Below are 8463 nucleotides of genomic sequence, written 5' to 3' on the forward strand. Positions count from 1 at the left end.
CTTAAGAGTTGTTAAGAGAATAAATGAAGATACTTTATGGGAAGTTAAAATAAGATAATATGTATAAAACTTCTGCTGTGGATGATTTCAGGGCTAGGTAGGTGGTACAGTGGGTGTGACATGTGAGCATCAGTCTATTGTTAATGTTGGGAATCATCAAAAAATTAGAGTGGCAAGTGCTACCCAAAGGGATTTTAATTTTACAAAATGTTTAAAAACATGGCTTTTGACTATGTATTTCCACTATGATGGAGAATTTAAAAGATTCTTAAGACCAAAGTTTGGCCAACAATGTGGACACACTGGAACTCTCAAATACTGCTGGTAAGAATGTAAAATTGTATAACCACACTGGAAGACGGCCAGAAGAGTTTCTTAAAGAAAGTTAAGAAACATGTTCACACAAAAGACATTTAAACAAATGTCCACCCAAAGACTTGTGTGCAGTAATCATAACAGCTTTATTCACAACAGCCAGCCACTGCAGACAACTTAAATGAGGCAGTGAAATGCTACTTAACTGAAAAAAAAAAAAAACAAAAAGAATGAACTTCTAACACAGGCACAATATGAATAAATGTTAAAATCATTATGCTGACTAACCAAAGCCATACACAGAAGATTTAAGATTATGTGATTCCATTTATATAAAATTCCAGAGAAGTCATCCTAACCTACAGAGACTAAAAGACATCAGTTGCTGGCAGAGGCTAGGACTAGAGGGTGAGATGGATGGCCATGGACTTGGGAAACTTTTAGGGGAGATGTTCTATAATCTTGGATGTGGCAGTGGCTTATGGTTGAAACTTTCTGTCTAAACTTAACAAATTTTACTTTATATATATATATATATATATATATATATATATATATATATATATATATATTTATATGCAGTTTATGTTATATAACTTAAATCTCAATAAAACTGATTAAAATATAAGCAATGAATGAGATGACTGAAGGTCAGTTAAAAAATTCATGAACTTGCCCAAGGTCACACTGCTCACCAGCAGAGGGACCATCCCAATCTCCCAACCTTCCTGCATCCTTGGAATAAACAACAAAAAGTTGGGTTTCTTTTTGTTTTTTTTTTTGGTCAAACAAATAATATCAATAGGTGATCTCTGCTTGTTGGCTGTCAATTTACAACCTCTGGTACAGATGGTAAAAGAATGGGTGTTTCCCTTCCCCCACCCCTCTTCACGATTACACCTCTACTGCAACATCTTCATGTGGAAAATGATCTCTTTCTCAGGACCCACCAGAACCTCCTGGGTCAAAACTTCATCTTTTCCAGGTGGTTGGCCATTCCCACATCAGGACAAATATAATATCATGGCCATCAAATAACATTTGTGACCACTCCACTATCACCTGATATAAATGAACATGTGACAGAGGGGAAATAGTGTAAAAAAAAAAAAACAAAAACCAAAACCTGTTAACACACTGGTCAGGTCCCTCCAGGCCTTTAGAAAGTGTATTAGTTTCTCAGGGCTACTATAGAACAATTTAACACAAACTTGATGTAAAACCAGACATTTATTCTCTCACTGCTCTTCAGGCCAGAACCACACACTCAGGGTGTTGTCAGGGCCATGCTCTCTCTGAAGGCACTAGGGGAGAACCCTTCCTTGCTTCTTCTAGCTTCTGGTGGGTCCGAGTACACCTTGGCTCATAGCTGTACAACTCCAGCTGATGCCTCCTCCTCACCTGGCCTTCTCTTTAGTGTGTTTCTCCTTTGTGCATCTGTTATAAGCACACATATCACTGAACTTGGGGCCCACCCAGATAATCCAGGATAATCTCATCTCAAGATTCCTAACTTAACTACATTACAATGACCCTTATTCCAAATAAGGTCACGTTCACATCTTCCAGGGATTAAGATGTGGCCATATTTCAGTCAGGGAGAGGATGATGGGTACCATTCAGTTCACTACAGAGGGGATCCATGCAAGAGAGGCCTCGAGACTTAAGTTTCAGGAGCATTATGATAAACATGCTCCTGCTGAGCTCTATTTAAATACGGAAGTACATGAAGAGAAATAAGTAAATGACTCAAGCCAAGCTCCTAGAAGGAGCTGAGTAAGTATTTAAATTGGGGTCATTTATACACTTTCCCCCAGGCCAATCTGCCTTTGCATTTTGCTTCCAAGTTACCTAGCCTGAAATATAACTTATAAAATTCATGTTTTTCCTGAAATCTTTTAGTAAGAAAAAGAATTCAAATGAAAAATTATTACCCAGCCACAGTTAATTCATTCAGGATACTATGAATGTCTTTACCATGTATGTGCAAATAAAAGATACATAATTGACAAATATTTGTAAATAAAATATATGTTTACAAATATAGAAACATATTTATATATGTATTTATATACATATATGTATATATGTTTGTAAATATATATATGAATAAGGGTATATATATATAATATACACACATGTGGGAATATTTTGTACTTTCTTAAAATTTATAAATGGAAAGAATCTCAGTGAGGTTTCTATTATAAGTGGGGCAATGAGATAAGAGTTATGAATCATGACTTGACCAAGCCCACTGAGCTGGAGGACAGACAGAGGTGGCACACAGTCCTCTGGTTTCCAGTCTTTATATTTCAATCTGCCTCAGTTCTCTGTATCCTCATTTTTTTCCATTTCCTGAGCCAGTTTTATTTCTATCAAAGTCATCTCAATGATTTTATTTTAATTAACCTGATGGATTTAAAGGATAAAATGTATTATGTGCATCTCCTTTAGGAAAATATTTGATGACTCTAAGACCCAATTCTTTGAGAATTTGCTATCACCGAGTCTTGGTACTTTATAGCTTTTGAATATTAATTTTTTTCTGATATGGATTACAAATGAGACAGGAAATCAGAGTAGCAAATTGACAAAAGCTCTTTTTGAGATGATCATGAATAATAGATATTATATTCATTTTGCATATTTTGAGAAACTGTGCAAATCATATTAAGTAAATTGCTTACGAGGTGAGGTGTTTCAATAAAAACAGTTAATTTTCTTTTGTCACAGCATGTAAGTGGTGTTTAAGCCAACCGTATGCAAATCTTCAGGCTCCCTGCTATATTACAAAAATCTGAATTACCTAATAATAATATACTCTCTCCTCATAACATCAAGGCTTTGGTGCCTTTAGCCCCAACCCTTTTCTTCCCCATTTTTAATTCTATTAAACTCACAATGTGCCATTTTATATACTTTCTGAAGTTATTAATTTCTTTTATCATATTTGTGATTTGAATAGATTTCGAGGAAGTGGCCTTCATATTAACTATTCTGTGGACTAGTCAGTTCTTATGTAATTAGGTGGTAAAGGGACACATTCACCAACTTGACACCGGAAAGCAGAGCTGAAGAGATTGGATTCTAGCTTCAAGAGGTATAATGTCTTCTATGGGACCTCAGCAAGCCAGGGTATAGGCACTGAGTGTGGGGACATGGGACACAGAGGGTACTTTTGGATTGAGGGGTGAGGGGGTACTCAGTGAAGATAGCACAGAGGTAGTGACATTTGAGCTAAAAATTCAATTGCGGAGAGGCTTTGCACACAAATAGATGAGAAAAGGAGAGCATTTGAAACAGAGGAACAGGATGAGTGAAGCCTGGAGGTGAGGAAACACGGTCTGTTTTGAGAAAGAAGCAGTTGCTCTGGTTTGACAGAGGTAGATAAGCTACCCGAGGAAATGTAGTGAAACCTAAGATTATAACAATAATAAATAGTAATAAATACAAGGGAAATAAGAGCACTTACCATGTTTGAATACTCACTACGTTCAAGGCCTTGTGTTTAGTTCTTTATATTTGTCATTTGTCAGTCTGTTTGGGTTGCTATTACAGAATCCTGCAGACTGAGAGATTTTAAGCAATAGAAATTTGTTCTTACTTTTTTGGAAGCTAGAATTCCAAGATAAGGCACTGGCAGATTCGGTGTCTGGTAAGGGTCACTCCTTAGTTCATAAATGGACGTCTTCCTGCTGCATTCCCACAAAGAGAAGGGAGGGGCGGAAGGGGTGAGGAGTCTATTTTATAATGACACTAATTCCATTCATGATGGCTCCACTCTCATGACCTAATTACCGCCCAAAGGCCCCCACTTCTTAATACAATCACATGGTGGGGGTAGGATTTCAACATACACATTTGGGGGAGCACCACCATTTTGTCCTTTGCGTTGCCGCACATTCCCCATAACTCTGGGAGGGAAAGAGTAGCTATTGTTCCAGTTTTGAAAACCAAGGTGTAGAAAAGATATGCACATTTCCTACAATTATGCCAAGTGGTGGAGTCTTAAATGTCAGATTGAAGAACTGGCCTTGAAATCAGAGCTTCTGTGAAGACTCTGATGTCAGGATGCAATGTGGTTTCTTCTTAGATCAGAAAGTTCTATCAAAATGTAGTTAGTCAACATTTTTTTTAATGTGTCTTATGAGCCAGGCATGACTTGGCACTTGGAATATATGAATGAACAAATATAAAAGACCCTGTTCTTACTGTGTTTATTCAAGTGAGAGGACACAGAAAAAGAAATGTACACCCTAAAGAAGAAACTCAGAAGGGACAAGTGTTATGGGGGGGAAATGGAGCAGACTGCGGAGGGATCCAGAGAGCAAACAAGGGTTCCAGTTATGGAGGTTAACAGAGTGGCCAGCATGGGCTGCTTTAAGAAGCTCAGATTGGGAAAAAAGGTGAAAGTGTCAGCCAAGCAAATATCTGGAGAAGAGTATTGCAAGTAGTGGGGAGAGCTAATGTGGATGCTCTAAGGTGACTGTGCCTGGAGTGTTTGAGGAACAGCAGACACCCCTGTGGCTGGAGAGGACTCAGAAAAGGGAACAGCGGGAGAAGATGAGTTAGTTCAAAAGGGTAACTTTGGGATAAAAATCACATATGACTTTGCAGACTATGGAAATATGTTGTCTTTCCCACAGAGTGAAACAAGGAGCCAGTCACTGCAGCGTTGTGAGCAGAGGAGCGGTGAGATTTGCTTTACCTTCCCAGAGAATCAGTCTGTTGGAAAAGACAAAGGAGTGGTTACGAAGCTCCTGCAGTAGTCCAAGAGAAAGAAAGTGGTGCTTCAGACCAGAATGGGAATACTGGCGGTAGCTAGAACCTCTTGCACTTTGGATATAATTTGAAAAGACAGCCAAAAAAAAATTGTTAAAGGATTGAATATAGAGTCAAATAAAGAGAGAATTCGAAGATACTTGAAGATTTTGCGCCTAAGGATCTGGAAGATTGGAGATGATATCAAAGTGAATTACATCTGTGAGTCAAATAACTATGGTTAAGAACATTCTCGCACTCACTTCCTACCCCCAGTGTAAGTACGATCTTGATTCCAGATGAGTCAGGACAGAATTTATGTAGACTCATTTTCTAGACATAATTATTAATAATAGTATGTTGTAACGGGTCTCAGCTAGATGATAGATTTTATGGTTGCCGAGGGGGACATGTTCCTTGTGCTACCCAGATCCCTGTGCAATGAAAGACTCGTCCAACTTTTTGAGGGCACTGTTGGCAGACAGCCTTCACCTGTAAGCCTCTTCAGAGAGTGCTTTGGCTTCAGTGAGCCTCCTCATGCAAGGTTATCCTTCACCATATGCCTCACAGCCAATGTTTGATCACTGAAGGAATATAAAGGCCTGCCATTATGACCTAATGTGGGGCAATTCTAAAGGGCCATTCTAGTCCCAGAGCTGCTATGGAGTTGGCTCAGTGTGCTGAACTTGGTGTGTTGTTGAGCCTGAAACGTAACTCAATGTATTGGTTTTGTACTGCTGCCATAACAAATTGCCACAAACTTAGTGGCATATGATGATACAGATTTATATTAAAGTCCTGTAGGCTGAGAGTCTGACACAGGTTTCATGTGACTGAAGTCAAGGTGTTGAGGTTTTGTTCCCTTTTGAAGGCTTTATTGAATTCATATCCTTGCCTTTCCTGGATTTAAAAGCCACCCTCACTCTTTGGCTCATAGCCTCTTCCATCATTTTCAAAGCCAACAATGGCTGGTTGAGTATTTTTCAAATTACATCACTCTGACATAGACTCTTCTGCCTCCCTCTCCCACTTGTAAGAACTCATGATTACCCTGAGCCACCTGGATAATGAAGGAAACTCTTCCTATCTTAAGGGAGATCAGCTGACTAGTAACCTTTATTCCATACACAACCTTAATCCCCCTTTGCCATGTAATGTAACATCATCACAGGTTCCAAAGATGAGAATGTGGACATGTTTGAGCATCCGTTATTCTGCACACCACACTTCTCTCTCTGCCAAATCCTACTTCCTTCTTCTCCCTTTAGAGGTGTCAGTCAAGGGAATGCTTTAATATATCTCTTGCATGTTAAACTTTGTCTCAGTTTCTGCTTCTTGAGGAATTCAAGAGAGTTATCCTAACAATGATCAATGTCCCATGTGAACCATAATAGGTATCCACTTGTGGTCTTCCCTTTGCTCTTGCATCAGCTTTTTATCCACTCTATACAATTGGCTCTGTCGTTTCCCCTCATGAACACCTTCCATTCTCTATTCTTCTATCATAAACTGCATCTCACATTACCATCCACTTTATCTTCTTTTAATAAAAGAATCAGCTTTATTGAGTTACAATTGACAAATAAAATTGATATTTAAAGTATATACCATGGTAATTTGATTACATATATATTGTAAGAGGATTCCTCCCATCTAGTTAATCTAGTTAATTAACACATCTATCTCCTCAAATATTTATCCCTTTTTTTAGTGAGATTAAATTCTACTCTTTTAATAAAATTTGATTGCACAATTCAGTGTTATCAACCATTGTCACCATGTTTTACATTAGATCTTCAGGCCTTGTTCATCTTGTAGCTGAAAGTTTGTATCTTTCACCAACCTCTCCCTGTTTCCTCTATACTGCAGCCAACCATTTTTCTACTCTGTTTCTATGAGTTTGAGTTTTTTCTTGTAAATTTCACATATACGTGATACCATGGTGCTGTCTGTCTGGATATTTCGCTCAGGATATGGCCTCAAGATTTATCCATGTTGTCATAAATGGCAGGATTTTCCTCTTTATCACAGGTGAAAAATATTCTATTATATGTATGTGCCACATCTTCTTTGTCCTTTCATTCATTCAGTTGTTTCCATACCCGGGCCATTGTGAATAATGCTTCAATGAACATGAGAGTGAAGATCTTTCTTCTAATCCTGCTTTTGCTTACTTTGAATAGCTATCCCGGAGTGGGATTGCTCAATCATATGGTAGTTGTTTTTTGAATTTTTTGAGGAAACTCCAGATTGTTTACTATAGTGACTGCACAAATTTACATTCCTACCCACGGTGCACAAGGGTTCCTTTATCCGCACAACCTCACCAACATTTGTTACCATTTCTCTTTTTGATGATAGCCATTCTAACAGGTATAAGGTGATAGACATCTCGTTGTGTTTTGATTTGCATTTGCGTTTCCCTGATGATTAATGATATTGAGCATCCTTTCAAGTACCTCTTGATCATATGTCTTCTTTAAGAAATGTCTATTCAGTTCCTCTGCCCATTTTTAAATTGGCTCATTTTGCTTTTGTTTTTGCCTTTTTTGCTCTTAAGTTATATGAGCTCCTTATGTATTTTGGATATGAATACCTTATTGGATACATCACTTAGGTTGTTTTCAATTTGGTTGATGGTGTTCTTTGCTCTGCAGAAGCTTTTAACTTTAGTGGAATTGCTTTTTTTGGTTTTGTTGCTTTTGTTTTTGGTGTCAAATCCAATAAAAATTATTGCCAAGACCAATGTCAAAGTGCTAACCCCCTATGTTTTCTTCTAGGAGTTTTATCATTTCAGGTCTTATATCCATGTCCTTAATCCATTTTGAGTTAATTTTTATGTATGGTATAAATAGGGGTCAAATTTCATTCTTTTGCATGTGGCTGTCCAATTTTTCTGGCACCATTTATTGAAAAGACTATCTTTTCCCTATTGTATATTCCAGGCTTCTTCGTTGCAAATTAATTGAACATATACACTATTTCTGGAATCTCTTCTGTCCCATTGATCTATTTATCTGTTTTCATTCCAACTGAAATCAAGAAGTAAGTGTGATGCTTTCAGTTTTGTTCTTCTTTCTCTAGATTGTTTTGGCTACTTGGGGTCTTCTGTGCTTCCATCAAATTATAGGATTTTTTTCTATTTCTGCAAAAATTACCATCGGAATTTTGATAAGGATTACATTGAATCTGTAGATTTCTTTGGGTAGCATGGACATTTTAACAATATTAATTCTTGCAATCCATAGAACAAAATGTCTCTTCATTTATTGTGTCTTCTTCAACTTATTCCATTAATGTCATAATTTTCAGAGTACAGATCTTTTATCTCCTTGGTTAAATTCCTAATTAAAAAAAAAGAGCTCAAATCCTTGAGGCAAACTTTAA

The 8463-nt window shown here is 37.5% G+C and overlaps 1 long non-coding RNA gene across 1 annotated transcript; it reads right to left on the reverse strand.

Annotated features, from left to right (window-relative positions):
* Window positions 1-1602: 1602 nt before the first annotated feature.
* Window positions 1603-5651, reverse strand: LOC140700579 (uncharacterized). Its single transcript, XR_012078988.1, has 3 exons — window positions 5569-5651; window positions 3920-4010; window positions 1603-1752 (listed from the first exon to the last, which is right to left on the reverse strand). It is a non-coding gene; the product is annotated as an uncharacterized lncRNA (long non-coding RNA).
* Window positions 5652-8463: the final 2812 nt, after the last annotated feature.

Source organism: Vicugna pacos, chromosome 2 (assembly GCF_048564905.1).
Source record: "Vicugna pacos chromosome 2, VicPac4, whole genome shotgun sequence".
Lineage (NCBI taxonomy): Eukaryota > Metazoa > Chordata > Mammalia > Artiodactyla > Camelidae > Vicugna > Vicugna pacos.